Below are 12,148 nucleotides of genomic sequence, written 5' to 3' on the forward strand. Positions count from 1 at the left end.
GCAGAAGCAACCTTAAATCTAATAAGCACTTACTTCTTTTACCCCAGGCTTAAATGATCATTCTGCCCCTACTGGCTCCTTTCCAAATTGTAATTATGAAGATTACAGCTTTACTACTATGATATTTTCTTAGGTAATCTACAGATTATGAATTGTTTTAAGTCATTTTCCCCTTAGGAGCACATCAGCTGTGTTCCTCTCCCCATCCTCCTGCTACTCCTCTGTGCCTTTATTTTATTCCAACATCAACACTTAATTTTGTTAGTCGACTATTGAAAGATTACTTGGCTCAAGTATATTTCTGCATTCTTAACCCTCAGTGGGGCAAGGAGATCGTACACTGTCATCCGAGATAAATGTCAGCTTCGAAATCTGTCGAACAAAGGGAACGGCTGAGAATTCAAAGAGAGCCCACCGTCCAGTGAAAGAGCCCAGGGTTTTCCGCAGGAAGTATTTAAAAGAGGCAGAGAGAGAGAAAGAAAAAAACAATGGCTTTTTGCTTCAGTGCCAATAGGGTTTGCTTCCACTTAGGGTCTGAAGCTACTTGATTAGCATGTAGCTAATATTATACAATGTAAAGGATAAGAGCCCGAAAGGCGGCAGTGTGATACTGGGGAATTCGCACTGCATGTGTCCAGCCCAGATTCAAGAATGCTTTGCCTACAGCAGGGCTCACCAACATGGTGCCCCCAGGATGCCCCCCAAATACCGCGAGTCGCCCGCGGACCTGTTCTAGAAATAGGACAACTCACCAGTGAGCAGCGTCTAAAATTAAATTTTATCCTGTTGCAATTCTTCTTTAATCACATTTGCGTTTATATAGATTTGAAAATGACAATATCTTAAAAAAGCATTTAAAACATGTTTATTATACATGAAGTTTAGATAAGTTTAGGAGGCCGTTTCAAACTGGCAGCCCTTCATATGGCTCAGTACCTGTGAAGTAGCTCTCAGTTTCAAAAAGGTTGGTGACCTCTGGCCTACAGGGTATTTTCCTCATTCTAATGCAGTTTTACCGTATTATATGATACTTTGTGGAATGCATTATGCTGTTTACTCTTGCTTTCAATCGACCACCACCCCGCATGGAGTAGAAGCCTAAAGATTTCATTAAAAAATTAAACATACATACACACATCTGTCATTTCGAGTTTATAGGCTAATTTTATAGTTTCAAAGAATGCCACATTGAAGCAAATAGATCCATATAGATCCATATAGATAACCCCACTCCTCAAGAAGGGCATTTTTGTTGTCATTTTTGTCATGAAGTAGTAAAGTAGGTTTTGGGGCGGAAATCCAAGCCCAGCCTAACTCCCCAGGTCTATACACGAGTCATTGGGCTCACAAGCAGGGCAGAAATGGTCAACAGTCACACACTGAAGGAATCTCACTGCGGTCCACAAAAGAATGGAGCAATATCTCACGTTATTAACAAACGGAACAGTAGCCGTGCAGAATGTTCTAGCAGTTCATATGGTGGCATGTCGGTATACCGCTGACCTCTGTTATATTAGTGTGGAAACGGAAACTAGGAAAGGTGTCAGCAAGAGACCTGCAGTTTGTAATGGCTTTGGCTTTGCACAGTTTAGGTGACGCTTAAACATTTTACAGCTAAGCCCCTTGTTATAAAAACCGGGCCCTTAATTCAAACCCTAGTGTTCCTGTCTGCGTGTTGTCCCACATCTTGCCTCTAGAGGTCACTGTGCAAGTCCCTGGCAGAGAATATCAGGCTACAGTATGCTCTGTTCTCGGGTTTTTGCTAGAAATCTGGGGGTGGATCGAGAGTATTAAGTGCACCCGAGCACCACCTAGAAGGCCCCCGACTCACCATCGTGTTTTATTTTAAAAAAAAAACTAGCAATAGCCAGCATATTTCGTAAGGTAACTGTATTTCTACCTTTTCTTTTTTACAGTAATTTTTGCACACCCACTAAGTTAGCTAACAACCATTAACAGTAACAAGCGACACACTCACCCTACACACCCTACACATGACATCACATCAGAAAGAAACAGAGCTGGCCATATTAACATGCTAAGAGGCATCCGTGAATGGGCCTTTTGGTTGGGGTGGTTTCACTGCTTGGCGCCACCCCCCGCCAAAGGACGTGGCGCTCCTGGGCTTGTTCCCGAATGCCCATAAGCTCAATCCGGGCCAGCTGAGATCGAGGTGTGTTGGCAATCCCAGCAGTGTGACCACAGAGTCCTAATCACATTATTTCTGCATGTATAATTTCAAACACCCACGCTAACATTGTATTAGCACCTGTGGTGTCGTGGAAGTGAGCGATGTGCATGTGATGAAGGTGGATTTATCTGGATTTAACTGGGATTGCGAGGAGGCAAGGAGGTGGGCCGTCCCTGCATTTCTGAGAACTTTTCTTAACATGAAATGCCACAGTACATACTCAGCTGCGGAGATGGATTCAATAGCAAAACTTTTGTTTCTCCAGAACAAACGGACGACTGTGTTGCATATGGTTGAAAGATGTGCCGTGGGGGCTTCTGAATTTAATATTTGTAGGCACATTTCTCATTGCTCTTGACCAAAACCCCGGCCAGAAAAGCAAATGAACTTTATGATTAATACTGCATGTTTACGTGAGTTTGGTCGAAAGAAGAGCCAAGAAGAGGGAGGCGGTGCGCATGCAATGATGCCCATGTGACACATGTTTCTTTGTGATGTATTTATACATAAGTAAAGGTAATAGGCGTCTTGTAGACCGTCAGTGACTACAAGAAATTCAGGTTGTTCCTTGAGTGTCAGGCTACTTTCTTCCCAGGAGCACCTAGTACAGGAAGTGCCTCTGTAATTAGGTAAGTATCCAACATCAGTTACGGACGGCACCGCTGGGGAATTAGTAAGAGAGAAGAGGAGAGCAGAGCTTCTGTCCCGCCTAGGAGTGGGTCAGGTTACTGTCCATTTTTGTAGCAATTTGTTCCCCCATCCCACCTTATCTCCAGTATCGGTGTATGTTGTATCTGTTTTGGTAGAAACCACGGGCCAGAACATGTCAGACCCAAGCGTCTCATAGCTTCCTAACATGGTGCTGTGTCGTCTCCTTGCTGAAACTGCAATTTTCATTGTGATCACTCTTTACGCAGCCCCCCCCCCCCAGCCCCCCCTCAGTTTCCTGTTCAACTTTGGTCAGTGCAGAATTTCCCACCTCTCCTGTCCACCAATTTGCCCAAACTCTCCAATACTAGAAACCCTCTTTCTCCACTAAATTCATATAAAGTTTCTTCTTCGTCTCTATACAATGGTGAGTTATGCAGCAAATAGCTACAATTTATTGTCGGCATTTTAATGAATGATCTGATGTTTTGTAGAATATTAACTACTCTTTTTGAAAATGACACGGTGTGACCACATAGAGTGTATTAACCTGTTTATGGATTTGAATAGGTATGAGTTTGAATGCTCAGCAAATGTGTCATTTGTTATTATTCAATATTATTCTTTTCAGACAGCAAATTAATTCTATTCATTTTCAATGAAACAGATACTGTCATTTAGGCCACACTAAAACTACTAATATCCATAGGTCATAAATCACGTATCTGACACATGTACTGTATGAATAGAAGCTCAGATTACCCATGACTGATTCTGAGTTACTCCAGCCTTCCATCTCCACCTCCAACACCCTCCTTAAGTCTCGAGCTCCACCCACCTCCCTGACTGCTCACAATGTAGGCATGTTCTTCCAAAGACAGTAGCAGCCGCCAGCAGCCAGGTTTCAGTACCAATCATTCACATACAACCCCTCTCCACACGCAGTGAAATGCCCTCCCCATAGCCCCATCAGCGAAGATTTACAGTAGTCTATCCACGAATCACATATCATGACAAGATTACTGTGACTCTTCACGGACGGAGGCACCAGCTTTTGCTGTAAACCTTCTGCAGATTCAAAATTCAGCAGCATGCCTAGTGCCGAAATGTTAATATTCGACAAAACATTATAACGGCAAATTAGATCATTCTTTAAAACATTGACAATAAGTGTAACAATTTAGTGCGTTACTCAGCGTTACTCACGACAAACAAGAAACCTAACTATTAGGAATTTTGTGGAGGAAAAGTGGAGGGTTTGGGTAACTTGGTGGACAGGAGCATGTGACCTGCGGAATCCTGCCATAAGATTACAGCCCCCAGTGTCTCTCTTCACTGGCTCCCTGTAGATGCTCAAATCAAGTCGATGTTCATGGTGCTGGCTTTCAGAGGCACCTTCCTCCATCGTGTCACCCGTCGAGACCTACATTCTGTCTCCCCTTCCACGGTCAGCAGTCCAGCATCACCTGTCATCTCTCCACCACATGAGAAGTCTCACCCTACAGGTCCACAATGTCTGGTTCTTCAATGGCAAACAAGCTACCCAAGTACAAGTAGAACACCTCAACTAACTCCTCATAATTCATGTGTTGGTTGTGTTGCCTGATGTCTGCAAACCTAATTGCCCCTTGGGGATAACAAAGCCTATCTAATCTAATCTAACCCTCCTGATCCTCTCCTGCTCTCTGTCTTCACTGATTATTCCATTGTTGTGGTCTCCCTTGGCAACACAAGATGCATTTTTCTTATGTTTTGCAATTGTGTAGTCAATACTAAAGGCTCAGCTTCTGCTTGTTTTATGCTCTAATAATGTTTTGTATAGCTGTCGCTCTACCATCTTGTGCTTGTTCCTCGTACCTCCTTGGAAGCCCCACCTACCAGTTCATGTACCTATAAGTTAATTCCTTGGCAGCTCTATGCATTTGATGAATCATCTGCCTCACTTGTAGGTTGCTTTGGACAAAGGCAGCTTTATAGATAAATGTAAATGTAAAATGTAAATCTTCCAGTCATTTATCCAGCACAAGGGTGTGTTGGGGGCCTGATGCCTATTCCTGGAAACAATGGCACGAGGCAGGGGGACACCCCGGACCCATCCTGAGAAACTTCTTGAGTCAAATCCAAGGGCATAACTTTGGGTTGAGCACTGGGTGGGGGTCTCCTCCCTTTAAAGGGGGTCCAGGGGATGTATTGGCTGCTTAATTTATGCCCATGGCCGAATCAAAGGAATTTTCTAGTTTAAAAGAGCAACAGCAGTTCAGTAAACAACGACACCACTCAATCTATTCTGTTTGCGTTATTTGTAGTAACAAATTCAGTTAAAGTATGATAAAATGTTCATTCCACCATCTCATAACTTCTGTAATTCCTCTAAAATCACGTCACACAGAGAAATTCACGATCATCCCCACCAGTAATACTAGGTGATACTACAAGTCATTTTACTCGGCATCAAAACACAGCTGCTTTTCAGGGATACATTGAGGATAATGCGAAGCTCTTCAGACGCCCCCCAAAAATCTTGGTTTATTTGGAAACTTCCCACTGTAGCTGCTTGCCGCATTCCGCCTCCCTCCCTTCTCCACAGCCACTCCCAGATCAACATCTTCAGCCGAGGCTGCGCCAAAAACGCAGGCGGCCCCACAGAGCAACAAACACGCCTGTGCAACAACAATAAAAAGCATCCGCCTGCTGAATTTCACACCGAATATCTTTTCTATCAAAGTAAGCCTTATATATGCTGATGGATAATCCTGCTCGTTCTCTGGTTCCTATGTCAAAACTCTTATGCGTTTTACCCAAATCATATAAGCTTTGTATATGACAGTCAAAATAAATACACAATCCATTTTAACTTAATGTGTCATTGGACATATTTGCCCTTCATTGATATTAAATACATATTAAATTAATGTACTGTCAAACATTGAAGTCCTACATTCACGTACAATCTGTATTAAATGTATGTCATTAGTCATGTGTCTTTTTTTCTGGTAAAATACATATTAAAGAAATGTTTTGTCAGACATATAAGTTATACACTGATGTACAATGCATATTAAAGGAATGTATTGTCAGTATTAGTTGTTATGCATAATTCTTTGAATTAACTCAATTGAATCATGGACAGAGGTTCCACACAGCTAGAATGAGTATTTTAAAAAGTAAACATCCTTGTCTTTCATTACAATAATATAAAAACAACATAAAATTTGCTACAACAAGCAATAAACATGTATTTCCTACTAGGACCATATGTTATCATGTATTATAAAATTTAAAGTTAATGTAAAAGTTTAAAATTTTTCCAACAGGCTTTTTCCTTGAGTGCCTTACACGTTGAGTGTGGTTTTTTTGGTACGAATGTGGCCAAGAAACAGCACTGACTTGTAGTGAACATGTAAAAACATTATGCATTGTCATATGTAATTAAAATAAGAAAAACGCTTGATAATCTTATATGAACCATGCAGCTTTTTTCCATATGGGGCTGTGTGGAACCTTATGAAACTCTAATTTCCAAAACTAAGACGTTAGAAGGACAGTCAGGAGTTGCAATGGGGGGTGGGGAGTGTTTAACATGATTCCAAGGGCCCCTGACTGATGGGGGCCCTAAAAAATTGGAACATAATTGGATTGGTGCATATGATATACTTTCAACGGGCCCCTACATCTTTAGTGGTGCCCCCGATTACAGAATCTGTAAGACTGATCTTTGCAGCCCATGCTAACAGTGACGGATCGTTGCGGGTCGGGAGTGACCTAAAGATAGCGCTCTAGAAGTAATATGAAAAGCAGGACGATTATTTGGCTTGTCTGACAGGGACTTTATAAACTCCAGTTAAACTGTCTCCCATCGCCCAAGACGGCCTGACAGTTGTGATTCTCCCAGATAAAATGACATCATCGCTTGTTTGTTGCGCACAAATTACAATTAATGAATGGCCCCAGATTTGGCCTCCCATGTGACAAAACCAAACAGGAATACTATTTTTGGACTGTGTTTTGGCCCAAACAGAGACAGCCATTTATGGACATTTCATTTTCAGCACCACTGTCAGACTACTGGGGCTATATATATATATATATATATATATATATATACACACACACACACACACATACACACACACACACACACAGTGTGTGGTATTCAAATTGGTATCAGCAGGTTTGGGCAATACACATGTAACAGAATGGAATTAAAGCAATTACTACCAAACTTTGTGTGAAACTGGCACACAATGAAACTGAAAAGTGTATTAATGACTTAACAACATTATTTTTTAGCCTACAAATCAGAAACTTGGACTTAATATAATATATAATGATATATCTCTGCATCATAAATATACAGAGTTGTATACACAACACTAGAAACACTATCACCGTTATTTATTTATACAGACATTTGCAAACCAACAACGTCTACTTTAGCTGCTACATGACATGCTAAATATGGCTTCCTGATGCAGCACACAGAATAGTTTTGTCATGGCTGATAGAAAGAACAGACAGCATTTCCAGCTATAGTAGCTTTGTTGTGTTCAAACTGTTACCTAATGCTACACACAGATAAATAACAGCACTTCACATTTGGGATGCAAGAGGAAAATGAGCCAACAAAATGTAAATGTTTCTTCAGGCGAGAGCTACCTCCTGCTGCTCCGGTCACTATCCCATTTAATTTCCATTTGCAGTCCTCCAGGAATATGCTTATTCTGACCTTTCTGCAAATCGTGTTTTAAAAAGAAGGAATATTCACTCTCTCCCATTTCTCTCTCTCTCACGCACCGCTTCTCCTGAGGATGGACCATTACCCCTGACTGATGTCACTTGTGATAAACGAGCCCAGGAACTGACTATGTTCACATTTGCCCTGGATGCCTTTCCGCTAAATAAGCAAACAAATTCATCCATTACCATTAGATGTTGTGATGCTCAAATTAGTTACACAGAGCGTAATGCCTGCCAAGTCTAGCGTGCAAGTTAATTGTTAATAAATTTTTTGTAAATACTGCATGTCTGATGTTTAAGAACCCTGGGTTTTTCTTAATATCGTACTTGACTGTAATTGTGTTCTCGTGTACCCATTTTATGTCAACTTCCATTGCCGAAGACCAGTTCCAACACTTCAGAACAGAAGCACAGAGGACGGTAAAAATTCCCGGATGTTGTTCTTGCCTCACCCCAAATATCAAATGAGACCAATCCCATGATTCATTACACCCCAATTTCTTGGAAGGCAGGTTAGCAAGACCGGTCTTGCCAAGCCCACAAGAATGTTCTTTGCATTCTTGGTATTGAGAAACACCCCCAGTCAGCTGTTTTGTTCAGTGTGTGTACAACTAAAAGGTGGATAAGGATTACGGGAAGCTACAGTACCAGCACTGTGGAGGGCTGCATGACACAGTATTTTCCTATTATTGTGCTCATAGTTAATGCAGAGTATGACTACATAAACCCAGACAGCCACACCAGTAATAAGGACGAGCTCAAGGACACAACAGAGCCATAAAGTGGGGCAGCAAAGAATTACAAATTAAATAAAGGGGAAGACAAGATCATTTTAAATTCATAGAATTACAATCAAATGTGTGTGGCTTATGTGGATGCCTCTCTGTGTGAAGTGGTCACTAAGGAAGTGTAGAAATTATTGGGTATGAATGAATGAATGTTACATTTATACACAACACACTGTACAGAACTGATGGGGAGCCATTTCAATCACCACCAGTGTGTAGAGAATTAACCAGTTAGATACAGTGGATGATTAGGAGGCCAGATCTGATAGGGCCACAGTGGGTAATTTTCACCAGGACATCAGGGTACCACCCCCCACTCTTTCAAAATATGGTAGTTGTGATTAAAGATCACCATATTGGTTCAAGTCGTGCTGCGTTTTACGTTAAATGCTTTCAAGAAGCTACCATTATAAACTATTTACAACCAACTACTTTGTCTGATTTTGTCTCACTTTCCTAACGGTCAGGACCCTTTGAAAATAGTGAAAGAAGTTTATCTCAACCACGAAGTTCACATCAGCAGAATTTTATTGTTTCCTCAATATCACAAAGGAATGGCAATTCTTACAGGCCAAAGCATATGTATACTGTTATTCTAGCGGAGTTCTTAATAAATTAGGGGTTGGTTGAACAAATTCTCTTAATTTAAGTGAAATATGAAAAATTAAACAAGTCACAATCTCACCTGTTAAATGTGTTAGTTATACCTGTAAGTGTGAAAATGTAAAAACAAACAAGCAAACAAATAAATAAAAAATAAAAACTTCCACGGTTGCTTAATTTCTTCTGAAAAATGAATATTCCTCCAGAGATATTTGTGTCCGGCCCAGAGCCTGTGGGGCAGCAGACTTGGCAGTACAGATGGTACAGCGTGGCTCAGGGTGTTTTGTTTATGTCTGCTTTGAGTTTACTGTAGTAAATCTAGTTCCAGTGAATGTGGGAGCCCGAGTCCTGTCAACGGGAGAGGCTTTGGTTTTAGACCAATTGAGCCCCTCTCCTCAAGGCTAATTTATTAAAACGCTCAGTGGGAAGCTCATTTTTTGGACTGTCAGGCCTGGAATTGGGCCGTCTGCCAGGCGGTCTCTGTGGGGCAGGTTTTGGGTTTGTTAGCCATGTAGTTCACAGCCAGCATGTTTGCAGTGGCGCAGAGACGATGACAATGGTTGTTTGTCTAAAATGTACCTGATGACCTGCTTAAGAGCAGCACGAATGTTTTGTCTATAATGTCATTAAACGATAGCTCTTTTCCCCCAGCGTCAAGGCGATCGGCATAGTGCAGGATTTCTTTTTCCAGGGTCTGTTTTTCCAAGCAAAAGTGTATTAACTTTGTGCATCTGACCACCTTGTGTAACTTGGACAAGAGCTCCTTGCGTCTGTTACCATTTGTCAGTCATTTGGCCCATGGCTATGTAATGCGCGTCGCATAAAAGCTCAGGAAGTGTGTCTGGCAAAAAACGCTCTGCGGAAAATTCAATGCCGGCCTGAATCGTTTTGCCCTGACACCAAGCCCTGGTGATTCTCCACATCTTTGGGACCAGCGATGAGGCCTCCCTGCACTTTTTTGCCAGTGACCTGTGAATCATTCCAGTTTGAGTCATGGAACTGACTCAAAGCACAGCCTGTTTTAAACAGTCTAGACATGACATTCGATATGCAGCAAAGCTAGCAAGCTATTAACGAGCTCCCGTTACTGTATTTTAAGTGACTGTGCGTAATATAGTTATCTTAATCATACTTCTATCCTTTCCCTATATGAAGAGTATAGATATTCATCCACCATGGCATTCTGGTCATAACTTACAAATGACGTGAGCAAATGCTCAAACAGCAATTTGAAATTGTATCTATATTCAGTATGTCTGACATCTGGCTTATAGAGAAAGGTTTAATTGTAACATTTAGTTACCCAAAGATTAACAGAAAACACAGTCAGACAAAGCAGACAATCATTTCCATCTGTGCTTAAGAATCTTGGAGAAAACGAGGTCCAAGACAAACAGTCCATTAACTATCAAATGCTTCCTCTTCAGCCTGAAGGGAACAAGACTGCACGTCATACCTGACCCCTGAAAACACAACCGATACCTGCACACACCTAGATCTTATACATATTGATCAAACAGAATAAGTACTTGACAGCCATACAATCCAAAAAAGTGAACAATTAGTAAAACAGACATCAAGCATAATCAGAGGTGGATAGTTCAGGTCCAGAAAGAAAAATCCAGATTTTGTTTCAACCAACCAACTGAGTACTCTGTGACTGTGATTATGCTCAAAAGGTTGGTTGAAATGAAGTCACATTCTGGAACTATCCACCTGTGGACATAATACCGTAACCAGCCTAATGAGACGTCTGTTTCAACACTGTTGGAACGTAGGACTTTCTCATAGCACCTTAGACACAACACTCATTATTAAGGAAATATCTGAGTCCCATAGGAACCATGTAGTACTGTCTCTATAGAGATTTTTTCATGATGTAATCCAGCTGCATGTGTGGACAAGAGTAAACTACGTAAGTATTTGGGCAAAAGTTCATCTGTATACGACAAAATAATTTATCCTAAGACGTCTGTATCCTGTGGCTCTGGTTCGCTTCTCTGTTGAGGAATCAGCGTCCAGACAGGAACTAAACAAGCACAACGTACTTACCCTGGGAAGTCACTCCTTAGAGTGTTTAGATTTTCTGTTTCCTTTGCAATTATTCATCACAACAACAGATTTGACATATTTTTACCATGATCACTGGAAGGATAAATGTTGGTAATTGAAATGACCTAGATTTTTCTGTTCTGTACTCTTTCTTTCAGTTTCTTATTATTTACCCTGTAGTCTAAAATTTTATAGCATTGTTTTTATGCATTTATACATATATTTAATACCAGATTAATTGAATTGTGCTGTTACTGAGATCGGTAATACACTTTCCTAAGGTTCAGTAAGATGAATGTTTCTTAGTGCAATAACCTTACATGCATAAAAAGTCCCATTCTCCCCAAAATACCCCTGTGACCTGAGCCTACAGAAGTGCTAGCTGTTTATCCCAGTAGTAATTGCCAGATAAAATCTTAAAATAACGTAAACGGGTTGAAAAACAAATGGCAAATTAAACGCTTGGAGGCAATGTGACACCCCAGAAAAGGGCACTGCAATTTTCACAGCTGGGGGTTACACTTGTGAAAGTGATTTTCTTCACCAGTGTGGTTGCCTGCTTGGCTGACTTATGCGTAAGGCCTCCTAGCAGGCCACAAAGCAGCATCAACTAATTAACCCTGGACACTGTCCCTGGAGACAGAGAGGTGCTGATAAGGGGCATAATTACAACCCCAAAAACATTTCCTCTGTATCCTCAGATGTGGTGCAGATAAACAGTTCATGGAGAGTTCGGTCTACTCTTGATAAACAGAGTAGATCTTGACATCGATAGGGAAGCAGCGAGGTCTGCAGTTGAGTTGAATTTGCAATGCCTGATGGAGAGGAACCTAAGAAACTGTGGCCTGAGGGAGTTTGCTAATGTTCTCCAAAGGTATCAGAACTGGCAAGTCGTCTCCAGCTGACTAAACACACTGTATGGGAGGTAGACAGAAAAATGAAAGAATGCTGTACCCAAAAATATTTTGCATCTCCTAAGACAATAAACTGCTTCACTACATTCTGTGGTAGCTGTTTATTATACAGGCAACAAATTAAAGAACAAGATTTGATGGTCTGAAGGGATGAACATACTCGAGAAAGATATATTAATCATTCTCTGCCAAGGATAAACAATTGAACGATATCT

The sequence above is a fragment of the Paramormyrops kingsleyae genome, chromosome 12 (genome assembly GCF_048594095.1).
Source record: "Paramormyrops kingsleyae isolate MSU_618 chromosome 12, PKINGS_0.4, whole genome shotgun sequence".
Taxonomy (NCBI): Eukaryota; Metazoa; Chordata; class Actinopteri; order Osteoglossiformes; family Mormyridae; genus Paramormyrops; species Paramormyrops kingsleyae.